We start from the raw sequence: 15,704 nt of genomic DNA, 5'->3' as shown, positions 1-15,704 counted from the left end.
CCACGCCCGAAGAGCCAGGAGGGAAAGCCGTTCCTCGTCGGAAAGCTCTTTGGCAGCCGCTCGCGTGGCCCCACAGCCCGTGGGGCTGCGGGCTTTGCGGCGGCCGTCAGCCTCGGCGCCACCGGGACCCACGTGGCACCGCCGCGCCAGCCTGCGAAGCATTTTCTGGTAGGGCCGCGGCTCTGGCCACAGCTTTGATGCCCGAAGAACCAGGAGGGAAAGCCGTGCCTCGTTGGAAAGCTCTTTGGCAGCCGCTCGCGTGGCCCCACTGCCCGTGGGGCTGCGGGCTTTGCGGCGGCCGTCAGCCTCGGCGCCACCGGCGCCCAAGTGGCGCCGCCGCGCCAGCCTGCGAAACATTTTCCGGTAGGGCCGCGGCTCTGGCCACAGCTCCCACGCCCGAAGAGCCAGGAGGTAAAGCCGTGCCTCGTTGGAAAGCTCTTTGGCAGCCGCTCGCGTGGCCCACAGCCCGTGGGGCTGATGGCTTTGCGGCGGCCGTCAGCCTCGGCGCCACCGGCGCCCACCTGGCGCCACCGCGCCAGCCTGCGAAGCATTTTCCGGTAGGGCCACGTCTCTGGCCACAGTTCCCACGCCCGAAGAGCCAGGAAGGAAAGCCGTGCCTCGTTGGAAAGCTCTTTGGCAGCCGCTCGCGTGGCCCCACAGGCCGTGGGGCTGCGGGCTTTGCGGCGGCCGTCAGCCTCGGCGCCACCGGCGCCCACGTCGCGCCGCCGCGCCAGCCTGCGAAGCATTTTCCGGTAGGGCCACGGCTCTGGCCACAGCTCCCACGCACGAAGAGCCAGGAGGGAAAGCCGTGCCTCGTTGGAAAGCTCTTTGGCAGCCGCTCGCGTGGCCCCACAGCCCGTGGGGCTGCGGGCTTTGCGGCGGCCGTCAGCCTCGGCGCCACCGGCGCCCACCTGGCGCCGCCGCGCCAGCCTGCGAAGCATTTTCCGGTAGGGCCACGTCTCTGGCCACAGCTCCCACGCCCGAAGAGCCACAAAGGAAAGCCGTGCCTCGTCAGAAAGCTTTTTGGCAGCCGCTCGCGTGGCCCCACAGCCCGTGGGGCTGCGGGCTTTGCGGCGGCCGTCAGCCTCGGCGCCACCGGCACCCACGTGGCGCCGCCGCGCCAGCCTGCGAAGCATTTTCCGGTAGGGCCGCGGCTCTGGCCACAGCTCCCACGCCCGAAGAGCCAGGAGGGAAAAGCCGTGCCTCGTTGGAAAGCTCTTTGGCAGCCGCTCGCGTGGCCCCACAGCCCGTGGGGCTGCGGGCTTTGCCGCGGCCGTCAGCCTCGGCGCCACCGGCACCCACGTGGCGCCACCGCGCCAGCCTGCAAAGCATTTTCCGGTAGGGCCGCGTCTGTGGCCACAGCTCCCACGCCCGAAGAGCCAGGAGGGAAAGCCGTGCCTCGTTGGAAAGCTCTTTGGCAGCCGCTCGCGTGGCCCCACAGCCCGTGGGGCTGCGGGCTTAGCGGCGGCCGTCAGCCTCGGCGCCACCGGCGCCCACTTGGCGCCGCCGCGCCAGCCTGCGAAGCATTTTCCGGTAGGGCCACGTCTCTGGCCACAGCTCCCACGCCCGAAGAGCCAGGAAGGAATGCCGTGCCTCGTTGGAAAGCTCTTTGGCAGCCGCTCGCGTGGCCCCACAGCCCGTGGGGCTGCGGGCTTTGCGGCGGCCGTCAGCCTCGGCGCCACCGGCACCCACGTCGCGCCGCCGCGCCAGCCTGTGAAGCATTTTCCGGTAGGGCCGCGGCTCTGGCCACAGCTCCCACGCCCGAAGAGCCAGGAGGGAAAGCCGTGCCTCGTTGGAAAGCTCTTTGGCAGCCGCTCGCGTGGCCCCACAGCCCGTGGGGCTGCGGGCTTTGCGGCGGCCGTCAGCCTCGGCGCCACCGGCGCCCACGTGGCACCGCCGCGCCAGCCTGCGAAGCATTTTCCGGTAGGGCCGCGGCTCTGGCCACAGCTCCCACGCCCGAAGAGCCAGGAGGGAAAGCCGTGCCTCGTTGGAAAGCTCTTTGGCAGCCGCTCGCGTGGCCCCACAGCCCGTGGGGCTGCGGGCTTTGCGGCGGCCGTCAGCCTCGGCGCCACCGGCGCCCACCTGGCGCCGCCGCGCCAGCCTGCGAAGCATTTTCCGGTAGGGCCGCGGCTCTGGCCACAGCTCCCACGCCCGAAGAGCCAGGAGGGAAAAGCCGTGCCTCGTTGGAAAGCTCTTTGGCAGCTGCTCGCGTGGCCCCACAGCCCGTGGGGCTGCGGGCTTTGCGGCGGCCGTCAGCCTCGGCGCCACCGGCGCCCACCTTGCGCCGCCGCGCCAGCCTGCGAAGCATTTTCCGGTAGGGCTGCGGCTCTGGCCACAGCTCCCATGCCCGAAGAGCCAGGAGGGAAAGCCGTGCCTCGTTGGAAAGCTCTTTGGCAGCCGCTCGTGTGGCCCCACAGCCCGTGGGGCTGCGGGCTTTGCGGCGGCCCTCAGCCTCGGCGCCACCGGCGCCCAAGTGGCGCCGCCGCGCCAGCCTGCGAAGCATTTTCCGGTAGGGCCGCGGCTCTGGCCACAGCTCCCACGCCCGAAGAGCCAGGAGGGAAAGCCGTGCCTCATTGGAAAGCTCTTTGGCAGCCGCTCGCGTGGCCCCACAGCCCGTGGGTCTGCGGGCTTTGCGGCGGCCGTCAGCCTCGGCGCCACCGGCGCCCACGTGGCGCCGCCGCGCCAGCCTGCGAAGCATTTTCCGGTAGGGCCACGTGTCTGGACACAGTTCCCACGGCCGAAGAGCCATGAAGGAAAGCCGTGCCTCGTTGGAAAGCTCTTTGGCAGCCGCTCGCGTGGCCCCACAGCCCGTGGGGCTGCGGGCTTTGCGGCGGCCGTCAGCCTCGGCGCCACCGGCACCCACGTCGCGCCGCCGCGCCAGCCTGCGAAGCATTTTCCGGTAGGGCCGCGGCTCTGGCCACAGCTCCCACGCCCGAAGAGCCAGGAGGGAAAGCCGTTCCTCGTTGGAAAGCTCTTTGGCAGCCGCTCGCGTGGCCCCACAGCCCGTGGGGCTGCGGGCTTTGCGGCGGCCGTCAGCCTCGGCGCCACCGGCGCCCACGTGGCGCCGCCACGCCAGCCTGCGAAGCATTTTCCGGTAGGGCCGCGGCTCTGGCGACAGCTCCCACGCCCGAAGAGCCAGGAGGGAAAGCCGTGCCTCGTTGGAAAGCTCTTTGGCAGCCGCTCGCGTGGCCCCACAGCCCGTGGGGCTGCGGGCTTTGTGGCGGCCGTCAGCCTCGGCGCCACCGGCGCCCAAGTGGTGCCGCCGCGCCAGCCTGCGAAGCATTTTCCGGTAGGGCCGCGGCTCTGTCCGCAGCTCCCACGCCCGAAGAGCCAGGAGGGAAAGCCGTGCCTCGTTGGAAAGCTCTTTGGCAGCCGCTCGTGTGGCCCCACAGCCCGTGGGGCTGCGGGCTTTGCGGCGGCTGTCAGCCTCATCGCCGTCGGCGCCCACATGGCGCCGTCGCGCTAGCCCCTGAATCATTTTCCGGTAGGGCCGCGGCTCTGGCCACAGCTCCCACGCCCGAAGAGCCAGGAGGGAAAGCCATGCCTCGTTGGAAAGCTCTTTAACAGCCGCTCATGTGGCGCAACAGCCCGTGGGGCTGCGGGCTTTGCGGCGGCCGTCAGCCTCGGCGCCACCAGCACCCACGTCGCGCCGCCGCGCCAGCCTGCGAAGCTTTTTCCGGTAGGGCCGCGGCTCTGGCCACCGCTCCCACGCCCGAAGAGCCAGGAGGGAAAGCCGTGCCTCGTTGGAAAGCTCTTTGGCAGCCGCTCGCGTGGCCCCACAGCCCGTGGGGCTGCGGGCTTTGCAGCGGCTGTCAGTCTCGGCGCCACCGGCCCACACCTGGCGTCGCCGCGCTAGCCCCTGAATCATTTTCCGGTAGGGCCGCGGCTCTGGCCACAGCTCCCACGCCCGAAGAGCCAGGAGGGAAAGCCGTGCCTCGTTGGAAAGCTCTTTGGCAGCCGCTCGCGTGGCCCCACAGCCCGTGGGGCTGCGGGCTTTGCGGCGGCCGTCAGCCTCGGCGCCACCGGCGCCCACGTGGCGCCGCCGCGCCAGCCCGCGAAGCATTTTCCGGTAGGGCCGCGGCTCTGGCCACCGCTCCCACGCCCGAAGAGCCAGGAGGGAAAGCCGTGCCTCGTTGTAAAGCTCTTTGGCAGCCGCTCGCGTGGCCCCACAGCCCGTGGGGCTGCGGGCTTTGCAGTGGCCGTCAGCCTCGGCGCCACCGGCCCACACCTGGCGCCGCCGTGCCAGCCTGCGAAGCATTATCCGGTAGGGCCGCGGCTGTGGCCACAGCTCCCACGCCCGAAGAGCCAGGAGGGAAAGCCGTGCCTCGTTGGAAAGCTCTTTGGCAGCCGCTCGCGTGGCCCCACAGCCCGTAGGGCTGCGGGTTTTGCGGCGGCCGTCAGCCTCGGCGCCACCGGCACCCACGTCGCGCCGCCGCGCCAGCCTGCGAAGCATTTTCCGGTAGGGCCGCGGCTGTGCCCACCGCTCCCACGCCCGAAGAGCCAGGAGGGAAAGCCATTCCTCGTTGGAAAGCTCTTTGGCAGCCGCTCGCGTGGCCCCACAGCCCGTGGGGCTGCGGGCTTTGCGGCGGCCGTCAGCCTCGGCGCCACCGGCGCCCACGTGGCGCCGCCGCGCCAGCCTGCGAAGCATTTTCCGGTAGGGCCGCGGCTCTGGCGACAGCTCCCACGCTCGAAGAGCCAGGAGGGAAAGCCGTGCCTCGTTGGAAAGCTCTTTGGCAGCCGCTCGCGTGGCCCCACAGCCCGTGGGGCTGCGGGCTTTGCGGCGGCTGTCAGCCTCATCGCCGTCGGCGCCCACATGGCGCCGTCGCGCTAGCCCCTGAATCATTTTCCGGTAGGGCCGCGGCTCTGGCCACAGCTCCCACGCCCGAAGAGCCAGGAGGGAAAGCCATGCCTCGTTAGAAAGCTCTTTAACAGCCGCTCATGTGGCGCAACAGCCCGTGGGGCTGCGGGCTTTGCGGCGGCCGTCAGCCTCGGCGCCACCAGCACCCACGTCGCGCCGCCGCGCCAGCCTGCGAAGCTTTTTCCGGTAGGGCCGCGGCTCTGGCCACCGCTCCCACGCCCGAAGAGCCAGGAGGGAAAGCCGTGCCTCGTTGGAAAGCTCTTTGGCAGCCGCTCGCGTGGCCCCACAGCCCGTGGGGCTGCGGGCTTTGCAGCGGCTGTCAGTCTCGGCGCCACCGGCCCACACCTGGCGCCGCCGCGCCAGCCTGCGAAGCATTTTCCGGTAGGGCCGCGGCTCTGGCCACAGCTCCCACGCCCGAAGAGCCAGGAGGGAAAGCCGTGCCTCGTTGGAAAGCTCTTTGGCAGCCGCTCGCGTGGCCCCACAGCCCGTGGGGCTGCGGGCTTTGCGGCGGCCGTCAGCCTCGGCGCCACCGGCGCCCACGTGCCGCCGCCGCGCGAGCCCGCGAAGCATTTTCCGGTAGGGCTGTGGCTGTGGCCACCGCTCCCACGCCCGAAGAGCCAGGAGGGAAAGCCGTGCCTCGTTGGAAAGCTCTTTGGCAGCCGCTCGCGTGGCCCCACAGCCCGTGGGGCTGCGGGCTTTGCAGTGGCCGTCAGCCTCGGCGCCACCGGCCCACACCTGGCGCCGCCGTGCCAGCCTGCGAAGCATTATCCGGTAGGGCCGCGGCTGTGGCCACAGCTCCCACGCCCGAAGAGCCAGGAGGGAAAGCCGTGCCTTGTTGGAAAACTCTTTGGCAGCCGCTCGCGTGGCCCCACAGCCCGTGGGGCTGTGGGCTTTGCAGCGGCTGTCAGTCTCGGCGCCACCGGCCCACACCTGGCGCCGCCGCGCCAGCCTGCGAAGCATTTTCCGGTAGGGCCGCGGCTCTGGCCACAGCTCCCACGCCCGAAGAGCCAGGAGGGAAAGCCGTGCCTCGTTGGAAAGCTCTTTGGCAGCCGCTCGCGTGGCCCCACAGCCCGTGGGGCTGCGGGCTTTGCGGCGGCCGTCAGCCTCGGCGCCACCGGCGCCCACGTGGCGCCGCCGCGCCAGCCCGCGAAGCATTTTCCGGTAGGGCCGCGGCTCTGGCCACCGCTCCCACGCCCGAAGAGCCAGGAGGGAAAGCCGTGCCTCGTTGGAAAGCTCTTTGGCAGCCGCTCGCGTGGCCCCACAGCCCGTGGGGCTGCGGGCTTTGCAGTGGCCGTCAGCCTCGGCGCCACCGGCCCACACCTGGCGCCGCCGTGCCAGCCTGCGAAGCATTATCCGGTAGGGCCGCGGCTGTGGCCACAGCTCCCACGCCCGAAGAGCCAGGAGGGAAAGCCGTGCCTCGTTGGAAAGCTCTTTGGCAGCCGCTCGCGTGGCCCCACAGCCCGTAGGGCTGCGGGTTTTGCGGCGGCCGTCAGCCTCGGCGCCACCGGCACCCACGTCGCGCCGCCGCGCCAGCCTGCGAAGCATTTTCCGGTAGGGCCGCGGCTGTGCCCACCGCTCCCACGCCCGAAGAGCCAGGAGGGAAAGCCATTCCTCGTTGGAAAGCTCTTTGGCAGCCGCTCGCGTGGCCCCACAGCCCGTGGGGCTGCGGGCTTTGCGGCGGCCGTCAGCCTCGGCGCCACCGGCGCCCACGTGGCGCCGCCGCGCCAGCCTGCGAAGCATTTTCCGGTAGGGCCGCGGCTCTGGCGACAGCTCCCACGCTCGAAGAGCCAGGAGGGAAAGCCGTGCCTCGTTGGAAAGCTCTTTGGCAGCCGCTCGCGTGGCCCCACAGCCCGTGGGGCTGCGGGCTTTGCGGCGGCTGTCAGCCTCATCGCCGTCGGCGCCCACATGGCGCCGTCGCGCTAGCCCCTGAATCATTTTCCGGTAGGGCCGCGGCTCTGGCCACAGCTCCCACGCCCGAAGAGCCAGGAGGGAAAGCCATGCCTCGTTAGAAAGCTCTTTAACAGCCGCTCATGTGGCGCAACAGCCCGTGGGGCTGCGGGCTTTGCGGCGGCCGTCAGCCTCGGCGCCACCAGCACCCACGTCGCGCCGCCGCGCCAGCCTGCGAAGCTTTTTCCGGTAGGGCCGCGGCTCTGGCGACAGCTCCCACGCTCGAAGAGCCAGGAGGGAAAGCCGTGCCTCGTTGGAAAGCTCTTTGGCAGCCGCTCGCGTGGCCCCACAGCCCGTGGGGCTGCGGGCTTTGCAGCGGCTGTCAGTCTCGGCGCCACCGGCCCACACCTGGCGCCGCCGCGCCAGCCTGCGAAGCATTTTCCGGTAGGGCCGCGGCTCTGGCCACAGCTCCCACGCCCGAAGAGCCAGGAGGGAAAGCCGTGCCTCGTTGGAAAGCTCTTTGGCAGCCGCTCGCGTGGCCCCACAGCCCGTGGGGCTGCGGGCTTTGCGGCGGCCGTCAGCCTCGGCGCCACCGGCGCCCACGTGCCGCCGCCGCGCCAGCCCGCGAAGCATTTTCCGGTAGGGCTGTGGCTGTGGCCACCGCTCCCACGCCCGAAGAGCCAGGAGGGAAAGCCGTGCCTCGTTGGAAAGCTCTTTGGCAGCCGCTCGCGTGGCCCCACAGCCCGTGGGGCTGCGGGCTTTGCAGTGGCCGTCAGCCTCGGCGCCACCGGCCCACACCTGGCGCCGCCGTGCCAGCCTGCGAAGCATTATCCGGTAGGGCCGCGGCTGTGGCCACAGCTCCCACGCCCGAAGAGCCAGGAGGGAAAGCCGTGCCTCGTTGGAAAGCTCTTTGGCAGCCGCTCGCGTGGCCCCACAGCCCGTGGGTCTTCGGGCTTTGCGGCGGCCGTCAGCCTCGGCGCCACCGGCGCCCACCTGGCGCCGCCGCGCCAGCCTGCGAAGCATTTTCCGGTAGGGCCACGTGTCTGGACACAGTTCCCACGCCCGAAGAGCCAGGAGGGAAAGCCGTGCCTCGTTGGAAAGCTCTTTGGCAGCCGCTCGCGTGGCCCCACAGCCCGTGGGGCTGCGGGCCTTGCGGCGGCCGTCAGCCTCGGCGCCACCAGCACCCACGTGGCGCCGCCGCGCCAGCCTGCGAAGCATTTTCCTGTAGGGCCGCAGCTCTGGCCACAGCTCCCACGCCCGAAGAGCCAGGAGGGAAAGCCGTTCCCTGTTGGAAAGCTCTTTGGCAGCCGCTCGCGTGGCCCCACAGCTCGTGGGGCTGCGGGCTTTGCGGCGGCCGTCAGCCTCGGCGCCACCGGCGCCCACCTGGCGCCGCCGCGCCAGCCTGCGAAGCATTTTCCGGTAGGGCCGGAGCTCTGGCCACAGCTCCCACGCCCGAAGAGCCAGGAGGGAAAGCTGTGCCTCGTTGGAAAGCTCTTTGGCAGCCGCTCGCGTGGCCCCACAGCCCGTGGGGCTGCGGGCTTTGCGGCGGCCGTCAGCCTCGGCGCCACCGGCGCCCACGTGGCGCGTCCGCGCCAGCCTGCGAAGCATTTTCCGGTCGGGCCGCGTCTGTGGCCACAGCTCCCACGCCCGAAGAGCCAGGAGGGAAATCCATGCCTCGTTGGAAAGCTCTTTAACAGCCGCTCATGTGGCGCAACAGCCCGTGGGGCTGCGGGCTTTGCGGCGGCCGTCAGCCTCGGCGCCACCGGCGCCCACGTGGCGCCGCCGCGCCAGCCTGCGAAGCATTTTCCGGTAGGGCCGCGGCTCTGGCCACAGCTCCCACGCCCGAAGAGCCAGGAGGGAAAGCCGTGCCTCGTTGGAAAGCTCTTTGGCAGCCGCTCGCGTGGCCCCACAGCCCGTGGGGCTGCGGGCTTTGCGGCGGCCGTCAGCCTCGGCGCCACCGGCACCCACGTCGCGCCGCCGCGCCAGCCTGCGAAGCATTTTCCGGTAGGGCCGCGGCTCTGGCCACAGCTCCCACGCCCGAAGAGCCAGGAGGGAAAGCCGTTCCTCGTTGGAAAGCTCTTTGGCAGCCGCTCGCGTGGCCCCACAGCCCGTGGGGCTGCGGGCTTTGCGGCGGCCGTCAGCCTCGGCGCCACCGGCGCCCACGTGGCGCCGCCACGCCAGCCTGCGAAGCATTTTCCGGTAGGGTCGCGGCTCTGGCGACAGCTCCCACGCCCGAAGAGCCAGGAGGGAAAGCCGTGCCTCGTTGGAAAGCTCTTTGGCAGCCGCTCGCGTGGCCCCACAGCCCGTGGGGCTGCGGGCTTTGTGGCGGCCGTCAGCCTCGGCGCCACCGGCGCCCAAGTGGTGCCGCCGCGCCAGCCTGCGAAGCATTTTCCGGTAGGGCCGCGGCTCTGTCCGCAGCTCCCACGCCCGAAGAGCCAGGAGGGAAAGCCGTGCCTCGTTGGAAAGCTCTTTGGCAGCCGCTCCCGTGGCCCCACTGCCTGTGTGGCTGCGGGCTTTGCGGCGGCCGTCAGCCTCGGCGCCACCGGCGCCCACGTGGCGCCGCCGCGCCAGCCTGCGAAGCATTTTCCGGTAGGGCCGCGGCTCTGGCCACAGCTCCCACGCCCGAAGAGCCAGGAGGGAAAGCCGTGCCTCGTTGGAAAGCTCTTTGGCAGCCGCTCGTGTGGCCCCACAGCCCGTGGGGCTGCGGGCTTTGCGGCGGCTGTCAGCCTCATCGCCGTCGGCGCCCACATGGCGCCGTCGCGCTAGCCCCTGAATCATTTTCCGGTAGGGCCGCGGCTCTGGCCACAGCTCCCACGCCCGAAGAGCCAGGAGGGAAAGCCATGCCTCGTTGGAAAGCTCTTTAACAGCCGCTCATGTGGCGCAACAGCCCGTGGGGCTGCGGGCTTTGCGGCGGCCGTCAGCCTCGGCGCCACCAGCACCCACGTCGCGCCGCCGCGCCAGCCTGCGAAGCTTTTTCCGGTAGGGCCGCGGCTCTGGCCACCGCTCCCACGCCCGAAGAGCCAGGAGGGAAAGCCGTGCCTCGTTGGAAAGCTCTTTGGCAGCCGCTCGCGTGGCCCCACAGCCCGTGGGGCTGCGGGCTTTGCAGCGGCTGTCAGTCTCGGCGCCACCGGCCCACACCTGGCGCCGCCGCGCCAGCCTTTGAAGCATTTTCCGGTAGGGCCGCGGCTCTGGCCACAGCTCCCACGCCCGAAGAGCCAGGAGGGAAAGCCGTGCCTCGTTGGAAAGCTCTTTGGCAGCCGCTCGCGTGGCCCCACAGCCCGTGGGGCTGCGGGCTTTGCGGCGGCCGTCAGCCTCGGCGCCACCGGCGCCCACGTGGCGCCGCCGCGCCAGCCCGCGAAGCATTTTCCGGTAGGGCTGTGGCTGTGGCCACCGCTCCCACGCCCGAAGAGCCAGGAGGGAAAGCCGTGCCTCGTTGGAAAGCTCTTTGGCAGCCGCTCGCGTGGCCCCACAGCCCGTGGGGCTGCGGGCTTTGCAGTGGCCGTCAGCCTCGGCGCCACCGGCCCACACCTGGCGCCGCCGTGCCAGCCTGCGAAGCATTATCCGGTAGGGCCGCGGCTGTGGCCACAGCTCCCACGCCCGAAGAGCCAGGAGGGAAAGCCGTGCCTCGTTGGAAAGCTCTTTGGCAGCCGCTCGCGTGGCCCCACAGCCCGTAGGGCTGCGGGTTTTGCGGCGGCCGTCAGCCTCGGCGCCACCGGCACCCACGTCGCGCCGCCGCGCCAGCCTGCGAAGCATTTTCCGGTAGGGCCGCGGCTGTGCCCACCGCTCCCACGCCCGAAGAGCCAGGAGGGAAAGCCGTTCCTCGTTGGAAAGCTCTTTGGCAGCCGCTCGCGTGGCCCCACAGCCCGTGGGGCTGCGGGCTTTGCGGCGGCCGTCAGCCTCATCGCCGTCGGCGCCCACATGGCGCCGTCGCGCTAGCCCCTGAATCATTTTCCGGTAGGGCCGCGGCTCTGGCCACAGCTCCCACGCCCGAAGAGCCAGGAGGGAAAGCCATGCCTTGTTAGAAAGCTCTTTAACAGCCGCTCATGTGGCGCAACAGCCCGTGGGGCTGCGGGCTTTGCGGCGGCCGTCAGCCTCGGCGCCACCAGCACCCACGTCGCGCCGCCGCGCCAGCCTGCGAAGCTTTTTCCGGTAGGGCCGTGGCTCTGGCCACCGCTCCCACGCCCGAAGAGCCAGGAGGGAAAGCCGTGCCTCGTTGGAAAGCTCTTTGGCAGCCGCTCGCGTGGCCCCACAGCCCGTGGGGCTGCGGGCTTTGCAGCGGCTGTCAGTCTCGGCGCCACCGGCCCACACCTGGCGCCGCCGCGCCAGCCTGCGAAGCATTTTCCGGTAGGGCCGCGGCTCTGGCCACAGCTCCCACGCCCGAAGAGCCAGGAGGGAAAGCCGTGCCTCGTTGGAAAGCTCTTTGGCAGCCGCTCGCGTGGCCCCACAGCCCGTGGGGCTGCGGGCTTTGCGGCGGCCGTCAGCCTCGGCGCCACCGGCGCCCACGTGCCGCCGCCGCGCCAGCCCGCGAAGCATTTTCCGGTAGGGCTGTGGCTGTGGCCACCGCTCCCACGCCCGAAGAGCCAGGAGGGAAAGCCGTGCCTCGTTGGAAAGCTCTTTGGCAGCCGCTCGCGTGGCCCCACAGCCCGTGGGGCTGCGGGCTTTGCAGTGGCCGTCAGCCTCGGCGCCACCAGCCCACACCTGGCGCCGCCGTGCCAGCCTGCGAAGCATTATCCGGTAGGGCCGCGGCTGTGGCCACAGCTCCCACGCCCGAAGAGCCAGGAGGGAAAGCCGTGCCTCGTTGGAAAGCTCTTTGGCAGCCGCTCGCGTGGCCCCACAGCCCGTGGGGCTGCGGGTTTTGCGGCGGCCGTCAGCCTCGGCGCCACCGGCACCCACGTCGCGCCGCCGCGCCAGCCTGCGAAGCATTTTCCGGTAGGGCCGCGGCTGTGGCCACCGCTCCCACGCCCGAAGAGCCAGGAGGGAAAGCCGTTCCTCGTTGGAAAGCTCTTTGGCAGCCGCTCGCGTGGCCCCACAGCCCGTGGGGCTGCGGGCTTTGCGGCGGCCGTCAGCCTCGGCGCCACCGGCACCCACGTCGCGCCACCGCGCCAGCCTGCAAAGCATTTTCCGGTAGGGCCGCGGCTGTGGCCATAGCTCCCACGCCCGAAGAGCCAGGAGGGAAAGCCGTGCCTCGTTGGAAAGCTCTTTGGCAGCCGCTCGCGTGGCCCCACAGCTCGTGGGGCTGCGGGCTTTGCGGCGGCCGTCAGCCTCGGCGCCACCGGCGCCCAGCTGGCGCCGCCGCGCCAGCCTGCGAAGCATATTCCGGTAGGGCCGCGGCTGTGGCCACAGCTCCCACGCCCGAAGAGCCAGGAGGGAAAGCCGTGCCTCGTTGGAAAGCTCTTTGGCAGCCGCTCGCGTGGCCCCACAGCCCGTGGGGCTTCGGGCTTTGCAGCGGCCGTCAGCCTCGGCGCCACCGGCGCCCAAGTGGCGCCGCCGCGCAAGACTGCGAAGCATTTTCTGGTAGGGCCGCGGCTCTGGCCACCGCTCCCACGCCCGATGAGCCAGGAGGGAAAGCCGTGCCTCGTTGGAAAGCTCTTTAACAGCCGCTCATGTGGCGCAACAGCCCGTGGGGCTGCGGGCTTTGCGGCGGCGGTCAGCCTCGGCGTCACCAGCACCCACGTCGCGCCGCCGCACTAACGTGCGAAGCTTTTTCCGGTAGGGCCGCGGCTCTGGCCACCGCTCCCACGCCCGAAGAGCCAGGAGGGAAAGCCGTGCCTCGTTGGAAAGCTCTTTGGCAGCCGCTCGCGTGGCCCCACAGCCCGTGGGGCTGCGGGCTTTGCAGCGGCCGTCAGTCTCGGCGCCACCGGCCCACACCTGGCGCCGCCGCGCCAGCCTGCGAAGCATTTTCCGGTAGGGCCGCGGCTCTGGCCACAGCTCCCACGCCCGAAGAGCCAGGAGGGAAAGCCGTGCCTCGTTGGAAAGCTCTTTGGCAGCCGCTCGCGTGGCCCCACAGCCCGTGGGGCTGCGGGCTTTGCGGCGGCCGTCAGCCTCGGCGCCACCGGCACCCACGTTGCGCCACCGCGCCAGCCTGCAAAGCATTTTCCGGTAGGGCCGCGGCTGTGGCCATAGCTCCCACGCCCGAAGAGCCAGGAGGGAAAGCCGTTCCTCGTTGGAAAGCTCTTTGGCAGCCGCTCGCGTGGCCCCACAGCCCGTGGGGCTGCGGGCTTTGCGGCGGCCGTCAGCCTCGGCGCCACCGGCACCCACGTTGCGCCACCGCGCCAGCCTGCAAAGCATTTTCCGGTAGGGCCGCGGCTGTGGCCATAGCTCCCACGCCCGAAGAGTCAGGAGGGAAAGCCGTTCCTCGTTGGAAAGCTCTTTGGCAGCCGCTCGCGTGGCCCCACAGCCCGTGGGGCTGCGGGCTTTGCGGCGGCCGTCAGCCTTGGCGCCACCGGCGCCCACCAGGCGCCGCCGCGCCAGCCTGCGAAGCATTTTCCGGTAGGGCCACGTGTCTGGACACAGTTCCGACGCCCGAAGAGCCATGAAGGAAAGCCGTGCCTCGTTGGAAAGCTCTTTGGCAGCCGCTCGCGTGGCCCCACAGCCCGTGGGGCTGCGGGCTTTGCGGCGGCTGTCAGCCTCGGCGCCACCAGCACTCACGTGGCGCCGCCGCGCCAGCCTGCGAAGCATTTTCCGGTAGGGCCGCAGCTCTGGCCACAGCTCCCACGCCCGAAGAGCCAGGAGGGAAAGCCGTTCCCTGTTGGAAAGCTCTTTGGCAGCCGCTCGCGTGGCCCCACAGCTCGTGGGGCTGCGGGCTTTGCGGCGGCCGTCAGCCTCGGCGCCACCGGCCCACACCTGGCGCCGCCGCGCCAGCCTGCGAAGCATTTTCCGGTAGGGCCGCGTCTGTGGCCACAGCTCCCACGCCCAAAGAGCCAGGAGGGAAAGCCGTGCCTCGTTGGAAAGCTCTTTGGCAGCCGCTCGCGTGGCCCCACAGCTCGTGGGGCTGCAAGCTTTGCGGCGGCCGTCAGCCTCGGCGCCACCGGCGCCCACCTGGCGCCGCCGCGCCAGCTTGCGAAGCATTTTCCGGTCGGGCCGCGTCTGTGGCCACAGCTCCCACGCCCGAAGAGCCAGGAGGGAAAGCCATGCCTCGTTGGAAAGCTCTTTAACAGCCGCTCATGTGGCACAACAGCCCGTGGGGCTGCGGGCTTTGCGGCGGCCGTCAGCCTCGGCGCCACCGGCGCCCACCTTGCGCCGCCGCGCCAGCCTGCGAAGCATTTTCCGGTAGGGCCGCGGCTCTGGCCACAGCTCCCACGCCCGAAGAGCCAGGAGGGAAAGCCGTGCCTCGTTGGAAAGCTCTTTGGCAGCCGCTCGTGTGGCCCCACAGGCCGTGGGGCTGCGGGCTTTGCGGCGGCCGTCAGCCTCGGCGCCACCGGCACCCACGTCGCGCCACTGCGCCAGCCTGCAAAGCATTTTCCGGTAGGGCCGCGGCTGTGGCCATAGCTCCCACGCCCGAAGAGCCAGGAGGGAAAGCCGTGCCTCGTTGGAAAGCTGTTTGGCAGCCGCTCGCGTGGCCCCACAGCCCGTGGGGCTGCGGGCTTTGCGGCGGCCGTCAGCCTCGGCGCCACCGGCGCCCACCTGGCGCCGCCGCGCCAGCCTTCGAAGCATTTTCCGGTAGGGCCACGTCTCTGGCGACAGCTCCCACGCCCGAAGAGCCAGGAGGGAAAGCCGTGCCTCGTTGGAAAGCTCTTTGGCAGCCGCTCGCGTGGCCCCACAGCTCGTGGGGCTGCGGGCTTTGCGGCGGCCGTCAGCCTCGGCGCCACCGGCGCCCAGCTGGCGCCGCCGCGCCAGCCTGCGAAGCATATTCCGGTAGGGCCGCGGCTGTGGCCACAGCTCCCACGCCCGAAGAGCCAGGAGGGAAATCCGTGCCTCGTTGGAAAGCTCTTTGGCAGCCGCTCGCGTGGCCCCACAGCCCGTGGGGCTGCCGGCTTTGCAGTGGCCGTCAGTCTCGGCGCCACCGGCCCACACCTGGCGCCGCCGTGCCAGCCTGCGAAGCATTATCCGGTAGGGCCGCGGCTCTGGCCACAGCTCCCACGCCCGAAGAGCCAGGAGGGAAAGCCGTGCCTCGTTGGGAAGCTCTTTGGCAGCCGCTCGCGTGGCCCCACAGCCCGTGGGGCTGCGGGCTTTGCGGCGGCCGTCAGCGTCGGCGCCACCGGCACCCACGTCGCGCCGCCGCACCAGCCTGCGAAGCATTTTCCGGTAGGGCCGCGGCTGTGGCCACCGCTCCCACGCCCGAAGAGCCAGGAGGGAAAGCCGTGCCTCGTTGGAAAGCTCTTTGGCAGCCGCTCGCGTGGCCCCACAGCCCGTGGGGCTGCGGGCTTTGCGGCGGCCGTCAGCCTCGGCGCCACTGGCGCCCACGTGGCGCCGCCACGCCAGCCTGCGAAGCATTTTCCGGTAGGGCCGCGGCTCTGGCCACAGCTCCCACGCCCGAAGAGCCAGGAGGGAAAGCCGTGCCTCGTTGGAAAGCTCTTTGGCAGCCGCTCGCGTGGCCCCACAGCCCGTGGGGCTGCGGGCTTTGCGGCGGCCGTCAGCCTCGGTGCCACCGGCGTCCACGTGGCGCCACCGCGCCAGCCTTCGAAGCATTTTCCGGTAGGGCCACGTCTCTGGCCACAGCTCCCACGCCCGAAGAGCCAGGAGGGAAAGCCGTGCCTCGTTGGAAAGCTCTTTGGCAGCCGCTCGCGTGGCCCCACAGCTCGTGGGGCTGCGGGCTTTGCGGCGGCCGTCAGCCTCGGCGCCACCGGCGCCCAGCTGGCGCCGCCGCGCCAGCCTGCGAAGCATATTCCGGTAGGGCCGCGGCTGTGGCCACAGCTCCCACGCCCGAAGAGCCAGGAGGGAAAGCCGTGCCTCGTTGGAAAGCTCTTTGGCAGCCGCTCGCGTGGCCCCACAGCCCGTGGGGCTTCGGGCTTTGCAGCGG

This window comes from Chroicocephalus ridibundus, chromosome 21 (assembly GCF_963924245.1).
Source record: "Chroicocephalus ridibundus chromosome 21, bChrRid1.1, whole genome shotgun sequence".
NCBI lineage: Eukaryota > Metazoa > Chordata > Aves > Charadriiformes > Laridae > Chroicocephalus > Chroicocephalus ridibundus.
This window is presented reverse-complemented; position numbering follows the sequence as displayed.